At 27.7% G+C, this 19370-nt stretch overlaps 1 pseudogene; it reads right to left on the bottom strand.

The window, feature by feature from the left end:
• Window positions 1-14240: 14240 nt before the first annotated feature.
• Window positions 14241-19346, bottom strand: LOC139991082 (probable small nuclear ribonucleoprotein G; annotated as a pseudogene).
• Window positions 19347-19370: the final 24 nt, after the last annotated feature.

Raw genomic sequence — 19370 nt, 5'->3', positions numbered from 1 at the left:
GTATAACGTTATATACTATTTCCTTATAACGTATAACGTTATATTTTATAACATTATAACGTATAACGTTATATTGTATAACCTTATAACGTATAACGTGAAATGGTATATCCTTATAACGTATAACGTTATATACTATTACGTCATAACGTACAACGTAATATGGTATAAATTTATAACGTATAACGTTATATGCTATCGCGTCATAACGTATAACGTTATATACAATTACCTTATAACGTATAACGTTGTATACTATTACGTTATAACGTATAACGTTATATACTATTACGTCATAACGTATAATGTTATATACTATTACCTTATAACGCATAACGTTATATACTATTACGTTATAACGTATAACGTTATATACTATTACCTTAAAACGTATAACGTTATATTTTATAATATTATAACGTATAACGTTATATTGTATAACCTTATAACGTATAACGTTATATACTATTACATTATAACGTATAACGTTATATAGTATTACGTTATAACGTATAACGTTATATACTATTACGTCATAACGTATAACGTTATATACTATTACCTTATAACGTATAACGTGATGTGGTATATCCTTATAACGTATAACGTTATATACTATTACGTCATAACGTATAACGTTATATACTATTTCCTTATAACGTATAACGTTATATTTTATAACATTATAACGTATAACGTTATATTGTATAACCTTATAACGTATAACGTGAAATGGTATATCCTTATAACGTATAACGTTATATACTATTACGTCATAACGTATAACGTAATATGGTATAAATTTATAACGTATAACGTTATATGCTATCGCGTCATAACGTATAACGTTATATGCTATCGCGTCATAACGTATAACGTTATATACTATTTCGTTATAACGTATAACGTTATATACTATTACGTTATAACGTATAACGTTATATACTATTACCTTATAACGTATAACGTGATATGGTAAATCCTTATAATGTATAACGTTATATACTATTATGTCATAACGTATAACGTAATATGGTATAAATTTATAACGTATAACGTTATATGCTATCACGTCATAACGTATAACGTTATATACAATTACCTTATAACGTATAACGTTGTATACTATTACGTTATAACGTATAACGTTATATACTATTACGTCATAACGTATAATGTTATATACTATTACCTTATAACGCATAACGTTATATACTATTACGTTATAACGTATAACGTTATATACTATTACGTTATAACGTATAACGTTATATGCTATCACGTCATAACGTATAACGTTATATTGTATAACCATATAACGTATAACGTTGTATGGTATATCCTTATATCGTATAACGTGATATACTATTACGTCATAACGTATAAGGTTATATACTATTACGTTATAACGTATAACGTTATATACTATTACCTTATAACGTATAACGTTATATTTTATAACATTATAACGTATAACGTTATATTGTATAACCTTATAACGTATAACGTTATATTGTATAACCTTCTAACGTATAACGTTATATACTATTACGTCATAACGTATAACGTGATATGGTATAAATTTATAACGTATAACGTTATATGCTATCACGTCATAACGTATAACGTTATATACTATTAACTTATAACAAATAACGTAATATACAATTACGTCATAACGTATAACGTTATATACTATTAACTTATAACAAATAGCGTAATATACAATTACGTCATAACGTATAACGTCATATACTATTACCTTATAACGTATAACGTGAAATGGTATATCCTTATAACGTATAACGTTATATACTATTACGTCATAACGTATAACGTTATATACTATTTCGTTATAACGTATAACGTTATATTCTATTACGTTATAACGTATAACGTTATATACTATTACCTTATAACGTATAACGTGATATGGTAAATCCTTATAACGTATAACGTTATATACTATTACGCCATAACGTATAACTTAATATGGTATAAATTTATAACGTATGACGTTATATGCTATCACGTCATAACGTATAACGTTATATACAATTACCTTATAACGTATAACGTTGTATACTATTACGTTACAACGTATAACGTTATATACTATTGCGTCATAACGTATAACGCTATATACTATTACGCCATAACGTATAACGTAATATGGTATAAATTTATAACGTATAACGTTATATGCTATCACGTCATAACGTATAACGTTACATACAATTACCTTATAACGTATAACGTTGTATACTATTACGTTATAAAGTATAACGTTATATACTATTACGTCATAACGTATAATGTTATATACTATTACCTTATAACGCATAACGTTATATACTATTACGTTATAACGTATAACGTTATATACTATTACGTAATAACGTATAACGTTATATACTATTTCCTTATAACGTATAACGTTATATTTTATAACATTATAACGTATAACGTTATATTGTATAACCTTATAACGTATAACGTGAAATGGTATATCCTTATAACGTATAACGTTATATACTATTACGTCATAACGTACAACGTAATATGGTATAAATTTATAACGTATAACGTTATATGCTATCGCGTCATAACGTATAACGTTATATACAATTACCTTATAACGTATAACGTTGTATACTATTACGTTATAACGTATAACGTTATATACTATTACGTCATAACGTATAATGTTATATACTATTACCTTATAACGCATAACGTTATATACTATTACGTTATAACGTATAACGTTATATACTATTACCTTAAAACGTATAACGTTATATTTTATAATATTATAACGTATAACGTTATATTGTATAACCTTATAACGTATAACGTTATATACTATTACATTATAACGTATAACGTTATATAGTATTACGTTATAACGTATAACGTTATATACTATTACGTCATAACGTATAACGTTATATACTATTACCTTATAACGTATAACGTGATGTGGTATATCCTTATAACGTATAACGTTATATACTATTACGTCATAACGTATAACGTTATATACTATTTCCTTATAACGTATAACGTTATATTTTATAACATTATAACGTATAACGTTATATTGTATAACCTTATAACGTATAACGTGAAATGGTATATCCTTATAACGTATAACGTTATATACTATTACGTCATAACGTATAACGTAATATGGTATAAATTTATAACGTATAACGTTATATGCTATCGCGTCATAACGTATAACGTTATATGCTATCGCGTCATAACGTATAACGTTATATACTATTTCGTTATAACGTATAACGTTATATACTATTACGTTATAACGTATAACGTTATATACTATTACCTTATAACGTATAACGTGATATGGTAAATCCTTATAATGTATAACGTTATATACTATTATGTCATAACGTATAACGTAATATGGTATAAATTTATAACGTATAACGTTATATGCTATCACGTCATAACGTATAACGTTATATACAATTACCTTATAACGTATAACGTTGTATACTATTACGTTATAACGTATAACGTTATATACTATTACGTCATAACGTATAATGTTATATACTATTACCTTATAACGCATAACGTTATATACTATTACGTTATAACGTATAACGTTATATACTATTACGTTATAACGTATAACGTTATATGCTATCACGTCATAACGTATAACGTTATATTGTATAACCATATAACGTATAACGTTGTATGGTATATCCTTATATCGTATAACGTGATATACTATTACGTCATAACGTATAAGGTTATATACTATTACGTTATAACGTATAACGTTATATACTATTACCTTATAACGTATAACGTTATATTTTATAACATTATAACGTATAACGTTATATTGTATAACCTTATAACGTATAACGTTATATTGTATAACCTTCTAACGTATAACGTTATATACTATTACGTCATAACGTATAACGTGATATGGTATAAATTTATAACGTATAACGTTATATGCTATCACGTCATAACGTATAACGTTATATACTATTAACTTATAACAAATAACGTAATATACAATTACGTCATAACGTATAACGTTATATACTATTAACTTATAACAAATAGCGTAATATACAATTACGTCATAACGTATAACGTCATATACTATTACCTTATAACGTATAACGTGAAATGGTATATCCTTATAACGTATAACGTTATATACTATTACGTCATAACGTATAACGTTATATACTATTTCGTTATAACGTATAACGTTATATTCTATTACGTTATAACGTATAACGTTATATACTATTACCTTATAACGTATAACGTGATATGGTAAATCCTTATAACGTATAACGTTATATACTATTACGCCATAACGTATAACTTAATATGGTATAAATTTATAACGTATGACGTTATATGCTATCACGTCATAACGTATAACGTTATATACAATTACCTTATAACGTATAACGTTGTATACTATTACGTTACAACGTATAACGTTATATACTATTGCGTCATAACGTGTAACGTTATATACTATTACCTCATAAAGCATAACGTGATACGGTATAACCTTATAACGTATAACATGAATTGGTATAACCTTAAAACGTATAGAGATATATACTAGTACGTCATAACGTATAACGTTATACACTATTACGTTATAACGTATAACGTTATATAGTATTACCTTATAACGTTTAACGTTATATACTATTACCTTATAACGTATAACGTGACATGGTAAATCCTTATAACGTATAACGTTATATACTATTACGTCATATTGTATAACGTGATATGGTATAAATTTATAACGTATAACGTTATATGCTATTACGTTATAACGTATAACGTTATATACTATTACCTTATAACGTATAACGTGATATGGTAAATCCTTATAACGTATAACGTTATATACTATTACGTCATAACTTATAACGTGATATGGTATAAATTTATAACGTATAACGTTATATGCTATCACGTCATAACGTATAACGTTATATACTATTACGTTATAACGTATAACGTTATATAGTATTACCTTATAACGTATAACGTTATACGCTATCACGTCATAACGTATAACGTTATATACTATTTCGATATAACGTATAACGTTATATGCTATCACGTCATAACGTATAACGTTACATACAATTACCTTATAACGTATAACGTTGTATACTACTACGTTATAACGTATAAAGTTATATACTATTAACTTATAACAAATGACGTAATATACAATTACGTCATAACGTATAACGTTATATACTATTACGTTATAGCGTGTAACGTGATATGGTATTACCTTATAACGTATGACGTTATATACTATTACGTCATAACATATAACGTTATATACTATTACATCATAACATATAACGTTAAATACTATTACGTCACAACGTTTAACGTTATATTCTATTACCTTATAACGTGTAACGTTATATGCTATCACGTCATAAAGTATAACGTTATATTGTATACCCATATAACGTATAACGTGATATGGTAAATCCTTATAACGTATAACATGATATACTATTACGTCATAACGTATAACGTTATATAGTATTACCTTATAACGTATAACGTTATATACTATTAACTTATAACAAATAACGTAATATACAATTACGCCATAACGTATAACGTTATATACTATTACGTTATAGCGTATAACGTGATATGGTATTACCTTATAACGTATAACGTTATATACTATTACGTCATAACATATAACGTTATATACTATTACATCATAACGTATAACGTTATATACTATTACGTCATAACGTATAAGGTTATATACTATTGCGTTATAACGTATAACGTTACATACTACTACGTTATAACGTATAACGTTATATACTATTACCTTATAACGTATAACGTTGTATACTATTACGTTATAACGTATAACGTTACATACTATTACCTTGTAACGTATAACGTGATATGGTATATCCTTATCACGTATAACGTTATATACTATTACGTCATAACGTATAACGTTATATACTATTTCGTTATAACGTGTAACGTTATATACTATTACGTTATAATGTATAACGTTATATACTATTACCTTATAACGTATAACGTTGTATACTATTACGTTATAACGTATAACGTTATATACTATTACCTTATAACGTATAACGTGATATGGTATATCCTTATCACGTATAACGTTATATACTATTACGTCATAACGTATAACGTTATATACTATTTCGTTATAACGTGTAACGTTATATACTATTACGTTATAACGTATAACGTTATATACTATTACCTTATAACGTATAACGAGATATGGTAAATCCTTATAACGTATAACGTTATATACTATTGCGTCATAACGTATAAGGTTATATACTATTACGTTATAACGTATAACGTTATATACTATTACGTTATAACGTATAACGTTATATACTACTACGTCATAACGTATAACGTTATATTCTATTACCTTATAACGTATAACGTTGTATACTATTTCGCCATAACGTATAACGTTATATTCTATTACCTTATAACGTATAACGTTATATGCTATCACGTTATAACGTATAACGTTATATTGTATAACCTTATAACGTATAACGTTATATTGTATAACCTTTTAACGTATAACGTTATATACTATTACCTTATAACGTATAACGTGATATGGTATATCCATATCACGTATAACGTTATATACTATTACGTCATAACGTATAACGTTATATACTATTTCGTTATAACGTGTAACGTTATATACTATTACGTTATAACGTATAACGTTATATACTATTACCTTATAACGTATAAGGAGATATGGTAAATCCTTGTAACGTATAACGTTATATACTATTGCGTCATAACGTATAACGTTATATTCTATTACCTTATAACGTATAACGTTGTATACTATTTCGTCATAACGTATAACGTTATATTCTATTACCTTATAACGTATAACGTTATATGCTATCACGTTATAACGTATAACGTTATATTGTATACCCTTATAACGTATAACGTTATATTGTATAACCTTATAACGTATAACGTTATATTGTATAACCTTTTAACGTATAACGTTATATTGTATAACCTTTTAACGTATAACGTTATATACTATTACCTTATAACGTATAACGTGATATGGTATATCCTTATAAAGTATAACGTGATATGGTATATCCTTATCACGTATAACGTTATATACTATTACGTTATAACGTATAACGTTATATACTATTACCTTATAACGTATAACGTGATATGGTAAATCCTTATAACGTATAACGTTATATACTATTACGTCATAACGTATAACGTGATATGGTATAAATTTATAACGTATAACGTCATATGCTATTACGTTATAAGTATAGCGTTATATACTATTACGTTATAACGTATAACGTTATATTTTATAACATTATAACGTATAACGTTATATTGTATAACCTTATAACGTATAACGTTATATTGTATAACCTTTTAACGTATATCGTTATATACTATTACCTTATAACGTATAACGTGATATGGTATATCCTTATCACGTATAACGTTATATACTATTACGTTATAACGTATAACGTTATATACTATTACCTTATAACGTATAACGTGATATGGTAAATCCTTATAACGTATGACGTTATATACTATTACGTCATAACGTATAACGTGATATGGTATAAATTTATAACGTATAACGTCATATGCTAACACGTCATAACGTATAACGTTATATAGTATTACCTTACAACGTATAACGTTATATACTATTACGTTATAACGTATGGCGTTATATAATATTACGTAATAACGTATAACGTTATATTATATAACCTTAAAACGTATAACGTTATATTGTATAACCTTATGACGTATAACGTTATACTGTATAACCTTGTAACGTATAACGTTATATCGTATAACCTTATGACGTATAACATTATATTATATAACCTTATAACTTATAACGTTATATTCTTTTACGTTACAACGTATAACGTTATATAGTATCACGTCATAACGTATAACGTTACATACTATTACCTTATAACGTATAACGTGATTTGGTATAACCTTATAACGTATAACGTGATATGGTATAACCTTATAACGTATAACGTTATATACTATTACACCATAACGTATAACGTTATATACTATTTCATCATATGGTATAACGTTATATACTATTACGTTATAAAGTCTAACGTTATATACTATTACGTTATCACGTATAACGTTATATAGTATTACCTTACAACGTATAACGTTATATAGTATCACGTCATAACGTATAACGTTATATACTATTACGTCATAACGTATAACGTTACATACTATTACCTTATAACGTATAACGTGATTTGGTATAACCTTATAACGTATAACGTTATATACTATTACGTCATAACGTACAACGTTATATACTGTTACGTCATACCGTACAACGTTATATACTATTACGTCATAACGTATAACGTTATATACTATTACGTCATAACGTATAACGCTACATACTATTACCTTATAACGTATAACGTCATTTGGTATAACCTTATAACGTATGACGTTATATACTATTACGTTATAACGTGTAACGTTATATAGTATTATCTTATAACGTATAACGTTATATAGTATTACCTTACAACGTATGACGTTATATTGTATAACCATATAACGTATAACGTTATATACTATTACGTCATAACGTATAACGTTATATACTATCACGTCATAACGTATAACGTTACATACTATTACCTTATAACGTATAACGTGATATGGTATAACCTTATAACGTATAACGTGATATGGTATAACCTTAGGACGTATAACATTATATTATATAACCTTATAACGTATAACGTTATATCGTATAACCTTATGACGTATAACGTTATATTCTATTACGTTATAACGAATAACTTTATATACTATTACGTTATAACGTATAACGTCATATACTATTACGTTATCACGTATAACCTTATATAGTATTACCTTATAACGTATAACGTTATACACTATTACCTTATAACGTATAACGTTATATACTATCACGTCATAACGTATAACGTTACATACTCTTACCTTATAACGTATAACGTGATATGGCATAACCTTATAACGTATAACGTGATATGGTATAACCTTATAACGTATAACGTTATATACTATCACATTATAACGTATAACGTTATATAGTACTACCTCAAAACGTATAACGTTATATACTATTACGTCATAACGTATAACGTTATATACTATTAAACAATAACGTATAACGTTATATACTATTACGTCATAAAGTATAACGTTATATACCATTACGTCATAAAGTCTAACGTTATATACTATAACGTCATAACGTATAACGTTACATACTATTACCTTATAACGTATAACGTGATATGGTATAACCTTATAACGTATAACGTGATATGGTATAACCTTATAACGTATAACGTTATATATTATTACGTTATAACGTATAACGTTATATAGTATTATCATATAACGTATAACGAGATACGGTATATCCTTATAATGTATAACGTTATATACTATTACGTCATAACGTATAATGTTATATACTATTACGTCATAACGTATAACGTTATATACAATTACGTCATAACGTATAACGTTATAAACTATTACATCATAACGTATAACGTTATATCCTATTACGTCAATCCTTATAACGTTATATACTATTACGTTATAACGTATAACGTTTTATTGTCCAACCGTATAACTTATAACGTTTAATACTATTACCATATAACGTATAACGAGATATGGTATATCCTTATAACGTATAACGTTATATACTATTACGTCATAACGTATAACGTTATATGCTATTACGTTATAACGTATAACGTTATATACTACTACGTCATAACGTGTAACGTTATATACTATTACGTCAAAACGTATAACGTTATATACTATTACATCATAAAGTATAACGTTATATACTATTACGACATATCGTATAGCGTTATATACTATTACGTCATACCTTATAACGTTATATACTATTACGTCATACCTTATAACGTTATATACTATTACATTAGAACGTATAACGTGATACAGTATTACGTCATAACGTATAACGTTATATACTATTACGTCATAACGTATAACGTTACATACTATTACCTTATAACGTATAACGTGACATGGCATAACCTCATAACGTATAACGTGATATGGTATAACCTTATAACGTATAACGTTATATACTATCACATTATAACGTATAACCTTATATAGTATTACCTTATAACGTATAACGTTATACACTATTACCTTATAACGTATAACGTTATATACTATCACGTCATAACGTATAACGTTACATACTACTACCATATAACGTATAACGTTATGTGGCATTACGTTGTAACGTATAACGTTATATTGTATAACCTTATAACGTTTAATGTTTTATACTACTACCTTATAACGTATAACGTTATATACTATTACGTCATAACGTATAACGTTATATACTATTACCATATAACGTATAACGTTATATAGTATTACGTCATAACGTATAACATTATATACTATCACCATATAACGTATATCGTTATATACTGTTACGTTATAACGTAAAACGTCATATACTACTACCATATAACGTATAACGTTATATACTATTACCTTATAACGTATAACGTTATATTGTATGACCTTATAACGTGTATCGTTATGTATCATTACGGTATAACGTACAACGTTATATACTACTACGTTATGACGTAAAACGTTATGTACTATTAAGTATCGACGTATAACGTTATATACTATTACCTTATGACGTATAACGTTTTATACTATCACATTATAACGTATAACGTTATATACTGTTACGTTATAACGTATAACGTTATATACTATTACCTTATGACGTATAACGTTATATACTATCACGTTATAACGTATAACGTTATATAGCCTCACGATATAAGGTTTAACGTTATGTAGCATTACCTTATAACGTATAAACTTATATACTATTACATTATAACGTATAACGATATATTGCATTACGATATAACGTATAACGATACATACTATTACCTTCGGACGTATAACGTTATATACTATTACGCAATAACGTATATCATTCTGTAACAATGCGTTATATCGCATAACGTTGTGTGATATTACGATACAACGTATAATGTTATATGCTATTAAGTTATAACGTATAACGTTATATGCTATTACGTTATATAATATAATGTTACGTTATAACTTATAACGATATATGCTATTACGTTATAATGTATAACGTTATATACTATTATGTTATGACGTAAAACGTTGTGTAGTATTTCATTATAACGTATAACGTTACATGCTTTTACATTAAAACGTATAACGATACATGCTAGTACGGTATAAGGTTATACCATATAACGGATTACGTTATAGCGTAATAGTATATAAAGGTTATACGATATAAGGTAATAGTATATAAAGTTATACGTTGAAACGTAATCGTATATAACGTTATACGTTATAACGTAGTAGTACATAACGTTATATGTTACATCGTAATAGTATGTAACGTTATACGTCATAAAGTAATAGTATATGACGTGATACGTTATAACGGATTAGTATATAACGTTATACGTTATATCGCGATAGTATATAACGTTATACGTTATAACGTATTACTATATAGCGTTATACGTTATAACGTAATAGTATATATCGTTATACGTTATAAGGTAATAGTTTTTAACGTTATACGTTATAGCGTAATAGTATATAACATTATACGTTATGACGTGATAGTCCATAACGTTGTACGTTATACCGTAATCATACATAACGATATACGTTATAAGATCATGCATTATAACGTTATACGTTATAACGTGATAGTATATAACGTTATGCGTCATAAGGTAATAGTATATAACTTTATACGTTATAACGTAATAGTATATATCGATATACGTTATAAGGTAATAGTTTATAACGTTATACGTTATAGCGTAATAGTATATAACATTATTCGTTATGGCGTGATAGTATATAACGTTGTACGTTATACCGTAATGGTACATAACGATATACGTTATAAGAACATGCAATATAACGTTATAAGTTATATCGTGATAGTATATAACGATATACGTCATAAGGTAATAGTGTATATCGTTATATGTTATAGCGTAATAGTATGTAACGTTATACGTCATAAGGTAATAGTTTATAACGTTATACGATATAACGTAATAGTATATAACGTTATACTTTATAAGGTTATACAATGTAACGTCATACGTTATAAGGTTATACAATTTAACGTTATACGTTATAACGTATTAGTATATATCGTTATACGTTATAACGTATTAGTATATAACGTTATACGTTATAATGTAATACAATATAGCGTTATATGTTATAACGTATTAGTATATAACTTCAAACGTTATATCGTGACAGTATATAACGTTGTACGGTATAACGTATTAGTATATAACGTTATACGTTATAACGTATTAGTATATAACGTTATACGTTATAATGTTTTTCAATATAACGATATACGTTATAACATAATAATACATAACGTTATACGTTATAACTTCATAGTATATAACGTTATACGTTATAAGGTTATACAATATATCGTTATACGTTATAACGTATTCGTATATAACGTTATACGTTAAAAGGTTATACAATATAACGTTATACGTTATAAGGTTATACAATATAACGTTATACGTTATAACGTGATAGCATATAACGTTATACGTTATAAGGTAATAGTATATAACGTTATACGTTATAACTTAATAATACATAACGTTATACGATATAACGTAATAGTATATAACGTTATACGTTGTGACGTAATAGTATGTAACGTTATACGTCATAGGGTAATAGTATATAACGTTATACGATATGACGTAATATCATATAACGTTATACGTTATAACGTAATAGTATAAATCGTTATACGTTATAAGGTAATGGTTTGTAACGTTATACGTTATAGCCTAATAGTATATAACATTATACGTTATAACCTGATGGTATATAACGTTGTACGTTATACCGTAATGCTACATAACGATATACGCTATAAGGTCATACAATATAACGTTATGCGTTATAATGTGATTGTATATAACGTTATACGTCATAATGTAATAGTTTATAACGTTATACGTTATAGCGTAATAGTATGTAACGTTATACGTCATAGGGTAATAATATATAACGTTATACGATATAACGTAATAGTATATAACGTTATACGTTGTGACGTAATAGTATATAACGTTATACGTTATAACGTAATAATACATAACGTTATACGATATAACGTAATAGCATATATCGTTATACGTTATAATGTTATACAATATAACGTTATACGTCATAAGGTAATACCATATCTCGTTATTCGTTATAAGGGTATAGTATATATATTTATACGTTATAAGGTAGTAGTATATAACGTTATATGTTATAACGTAATAGTATGTAACGTTATACGTCATAGGGTAATAGTATATAACGTTATACGATATGCCGTAATAGCATATAACGTTATACGTTATAACGTAATTGTATAAATTGTTATACGTTATAAGGTAATGGTTTGTAACGTTATACGTTATAGCCTAATAGTATATAACATTATACGTTATAACGTGATAGTATATAACGTTGTACGTTATACCGTAATGCTACATGACGATATACGTTATAAGGTCATACAATATAACGTTATACGTCATAAGGTAATAGCATATAACGTTATACGTTATAGCGTAATAGTACATAACGTTATACGTTGTAAAGTAATAGTAATTAACGTTATACGTTATAACGTAATAGTATATAACGTTATACGATATAACGTAATAGTGTATAACGTTATACGATAGAACCTAATAGTGTATGGTGCGTAACGTTATAAGGTAGTAGTATATAATGTTATACGTTATAAGGTTGTTCAATATACCGTTATATGTTATAGCGTAACAGTATAGAACGTTATACCATATATCGTTATACGTTATAACGTAATAGTATATAACGTTATACGTTATAACGTAATAATACATAACGTTATACGTTATAACGTCATAGTATATAACGTTATACGTTACAACGTATATCAAATAAAATATATTCTGAGCAAAATATGTCATAAAAAATTGTCTGTTGTATTGTATTTATATAAAAAGTTTTAAAAGAATAAATCATTATTTAATATGAAAACTATTTATTCAAAATAATTGTCTTTTCAAACTGAATGGTCAAGAATTATATTTCAAAGGCTGAATAAATATGATATGAATATTGTGTATGATATAAGAAGTTATTTAGTTATTTCCTTAAGAATACATATTACATTTTTATATTTTTAATATTTTAATTCATATCCTGTCTAAAGCCTCTAACATTATTATACTATTTCCACGTATTACCTAAAATGATAAGATGAATTCATTAATTCAACAGTAATTCCATTGTTACCACAAAAAGAATTCACTAACATACCACCATTCCAATATTGTTCTTTGTACCATCTTTGCATTCTTCGACATTTTCATCTATAACCATGTTCATAAACGGATCAAAGCCACGTAAAATTCCTTCCTCCAATAACATGCCGCCTTCTTCCATTGAGTTTTACTAATGAAAAGAATACATTTTGAAGAAATAACATCAATAAATATAATATACGATATTATGACTCCAATAACAAAATATTGTGTATAAACATAACCGCATAACCAATAATATATAAGATATACTTATATACTCACGTGATAATCTTTTATCCATATATCTAAAAAATAAAAATAAAATTTTGTTACGCTTTGTTACATTTACAATGTACAAGAATTAAAATTTAATTAATCTTAAAAATTAAGAAAGAAAATTAAAATGTTTATAACCTTTATACATATACTACTTAGAGATTTATATATTACACCTACTTTTTAAGCTCTGGAGGATGCGCCTTACTCATTTTTAAATTGGTTTTTCTTTTTTAAAGAATACTAATGATAAATTACTTCCATAATTATGGATATGTACTTTTTCCCGGCTTTTGTCTTCCTTCACACTATGATATTAAAATCAAAGGCGTGCTAACTATAGCCAATACATGCACATTAACATCGTTTTTAGGTTACATGAATTGAGGTACCAACCTTAAAAGAACAATTAAATGCTTTGTTACGTTAATTTAAATAAATATATAATTATTATACATTACGGAGTTGACATGAGGTACAAATAAATTTATGTGAATGAATTCTGAAATATAAAAAAATATAGAATATATTTTTTGCTTTGATAGGTCTTATCCTATTCTGAATCAGCTGAATTGATTACTTTAATGTATTTTGCAAGTCATACGTATTATTTTAAAAAGGAAAATACGTGTGTACGCACATATTGTAGAACGATAATTTTATTTTTCTTTTTCTATACTAATACATGAAGTAAATGTGACAATATAATATACATTTGACTCAACAAAACAACATAACCATCATTTAATTTCGTCAGTAGATTTTGGTCACTATTCAAGTCAGAAGTATTCCTATTATATAACGTTTATTCGTAACGTACATCACACATGCACATGTAATCTCATTATTTAACATATTATATTTTTGCAAGGTACTGTCAGTACAAAATATAAGTACATTCATATTTATAAAAGTACAACGTTCACTTGCCGTCGAAAGACGGAAGAAATAATGTTTCTCTTAAAACATCTCATAAAACATCAGAGCAAGCAAGAATTTCGATAGCGTACTTTACATTTCAATCTAATCTTAATTATCATTTGTTGATTTTAACTTTTTACCTATTTATTAATTTTGCTATTTCGATTACTCAAATTCTTTCTTTTTTTTTTTTTACTAGCTTGTAAACAACTAGCTTGTAAACTATGAAGATATAGAAAAGCACAAATCATCGATTTTTATCGATGACAAGGTAATTAAACGTATGTGACAATTCTTTTAAAAATCTTCTCGAAAAACTTGCCCGCGCGGAAGATCCTAAAACCAGTCTGGTAAAAGCGTCAAATCCTTAATCTTACATACATGTTAATACGTACATCCAGTTAAATTACTGCGTTACAGATAAAGTGTACAATTCGACGTTTTATGCATTTCCAGGTATTGCACAGAGTAGAATACAATATTGTTTAATTAAGATCGTATCGAGTATTTCATTAACTTAGGAAATACCCAGAAATCCTCCATAATAGATACAAGAATTGTAGTGTACTTTATACGTTGGTCAAAACAGATCAGGTACCTCATTAAGTTTCCAATCGACGAATTGTACGTTTTACCTTTAATTATCTTACGTCTAATTCTCAAGGAATGGCTTACGATTATCATTGACATACACTTCGAAAACAGACATTTCAAATACCAATCGCCACAACAATCAAGAAAATGTAGCATAACCATCTAATTCCCATAAGCATCAACAAGTATCATCTTCTATTTATTCTATAATATAAGCAAATTAGTAATTTGCATATTCAGATGGCTTGTAAAAATTCTAGTGAGCAGTTTAGCATCTATTTCAGTGTGTTGATTCATAACAATTTTCTATCTACGTTCCATCCTTTTGATTATTTTCGGAAAAATATGAATTTGGATGAACATCAATAGCCTAATAATGAAATATGGTAAGAAATTAGTAACTTTAGTAAAAAATAGCAACTTCTTGAAAACTGTTATTTCATCCACCAATAGATATAAAAATTAGTAAAATCTAGCATGTTTTGCATCGTAATCTGAGCGATGGGAATTGGAGGGTTACAACAGTAATTGAGTGCATGTCATAGCTTTTCGTTAAATGAACGCGAGGACTTATTCAAGGTACCAATTAGCTTCTATGATTCTTGCAATGGCTGTTCGTGCTTACTTTTATCACTATCGCTATACATGCGAAATTGTATGTAAGATGGAACGGATTTAAAAGCAGTCGTAGGTAAACGTCTCGACTTCTTCGAGATATAAAAACCTTCATATAAAATAACTAACCTTCGCTTGCACCAAAGACGAAGGCAATAATCAAGGGCCTCATGACAAAAACGATCCTTGTTCAATTTATCAATCTTTTGCAATAATACTACGCGTATAATAATGCATTTTAGTAGTCAGAAACAACACTCGCAACATGGAGGAATCGACATTATAAAAAATGATTTATATCTCGATTTATTGTCGATTGAAAATTGTTCTTCTATAATTTCATAATTTAGATTGTGTAATATAAGGAATATTTTGCTTGAAAAAATTGCTACATATTCAGTCAAAGTTAAAGTAAAATGTTAAAATATTCTTCACTTTTCTGCAGAGAAGACAAACATGGACAATGATCGTTTTTGATAGTGTGAAACGAGAAATGCGGTTTTGGCGAGGTTTCATCGCAAAGGGGTATGGTATAACAATATAGCATCGCGTTTAAGTCATTCGAATCATCGCTTTCGCGTTATCGTATTTAGAGTACAATGGAAATCACAAACGAAACGAATAAACATAATCCATTATACTTTATGGACACTATGATGTTGGTACATCCTTATACATATTTCCATATAACATCAACAAATGTGAATTCAATGACGTAATCAGGAGGCAGTGGAAGGATTTGAAGAATTTTTAAGTAGTGACAAACGTCCGCAATGGGATTATAACGAGTGTACATTTATCGTACGCATGTCGATAGAGGAATATAGATATGTTTTGCGTGCAAATACATACGATCTACCATGTCTAAACTTTGTATTTCCTATATTAACGACGTTCGAGTACCTGCCAACAGTTTTCCAGAAGCTTTGAGTTCCCTAGCTAGTGGTTACGCTAATGGAATGTACCCGCAAATTTAGTCCAATTGGATCGGATTAAGATACTATCGTGAATCGAGTGCTTCAAGTAAATTCCATCAGAGATTAGTAATAGTTTGTTTGAGCGTCGAAAATAATGCACTTATTGCTATTCAACACTGTAGCGATAAAATAATATAAAAAAAAAAAGAGAAGAGAAAAACGGCGATACATATTTCGACACAAGGAATTTTTCTGAGTGGAACTCGATGCCAATGTATGAGTAGAAAATGCCGTGCACATTATAGAATTGCAATGGAATTATTACGTACACAATTTCAAATGGGAACAGCTATTTTTCATTTTTGTACGTAATTATTCTTTCGCAAATGATTCTCACTAACTCTTTGCAACGTAATTCAACGAGACAACGCGTATCAATTATAATTGAATCACATTGTAAAAAGTGAAGTCGAATTGATATTGGCAGCAATCGTAGCGCAATACTCTTCTTTCAGCTTTCGCGATCTCTAACAATGGAAACCAACAAAAGTGAGGTACCACGGTAATATCACATCAAACGATCTCTCATGGAACCGTTTTCTTTATCGTGAATCTCTGCTCGTCTAATTATACAAATCATTTGCAAGACTCGCAGTCTTGGGAAGAACTGTTTGAAAGAACGTAGCGTAGGAACACCAAGACACTTAACGAATAAAATACAATAATCGTTATACACGCGATTGTACCAACGATTTCGTCACATTAACAATTCTCAAAAAGATCTCGTCTTTTTTTTCTCTTCTAACATCTCTATTGTATAGTTTCAACAGGAAGCATTTCGAATTTAACACGTTCACTGCACACGATGCACATTCGAGTCGGCACATACTTTTAGATTATGTATCGTATCGACTTGAATGTGGCAGATGAACTAAAAATCCCGAAATTATGAAAAAATTTTTCGTAATAATTGGTATCTATTAAACACATATGTAATATAATGAGAATCAAATCTGCAGTGAATACATTAATAACTTCGAAATTACTAATAACGTATCGAGTTTCGTGTAAACATACCCAAAGCGTTTCGTACATGCGGGCAAACAACAGTTCACACCGAGAGCACGCACCAGTGTTAGCGGCAATCTTCACACGTTCGTCAAAACGGTTCGTAATTGCAGTATTTTGCTTTGATTCAATTTAACGAATCGCGCAACTTCATCCATACGCGAGTGCATGGGCGATCTACGATTATCGATTGAATGATCATTGAACGCGACGAACACTCTGAAAGTCGATAATCGAATAAATAAAATCGAACATATTCGATTATCGGGACATTTCGAAAGCGTCGCGGCGAAATCTGCGCAAAGATTAGTTTGCCGGTAAAACCGTTAAAATATCTCGCAACTATAAGCTTGTGAAATAGTTAGCTGTAAGTGGT

The sequence above is a fragment of the Bombus fervidus genome, chromosome 9 (genome assembly GCF_041682495.2).
Source record: "Bombus fervidus isolate BK054 chromosome 9, iyBomFerv1, whole genome shotgun sequence".
Taxonomy (NCBI): Eukaryota; Metazoa; Arthropoda; class Insecta; order Hymenoptera; family Apidae; genus Bombus; species Bombus fervidus.
Note: the sequence above shows the minus strand (reverse complement) of the source record. Positions and strands in the feature narration are given on the sequence as shown.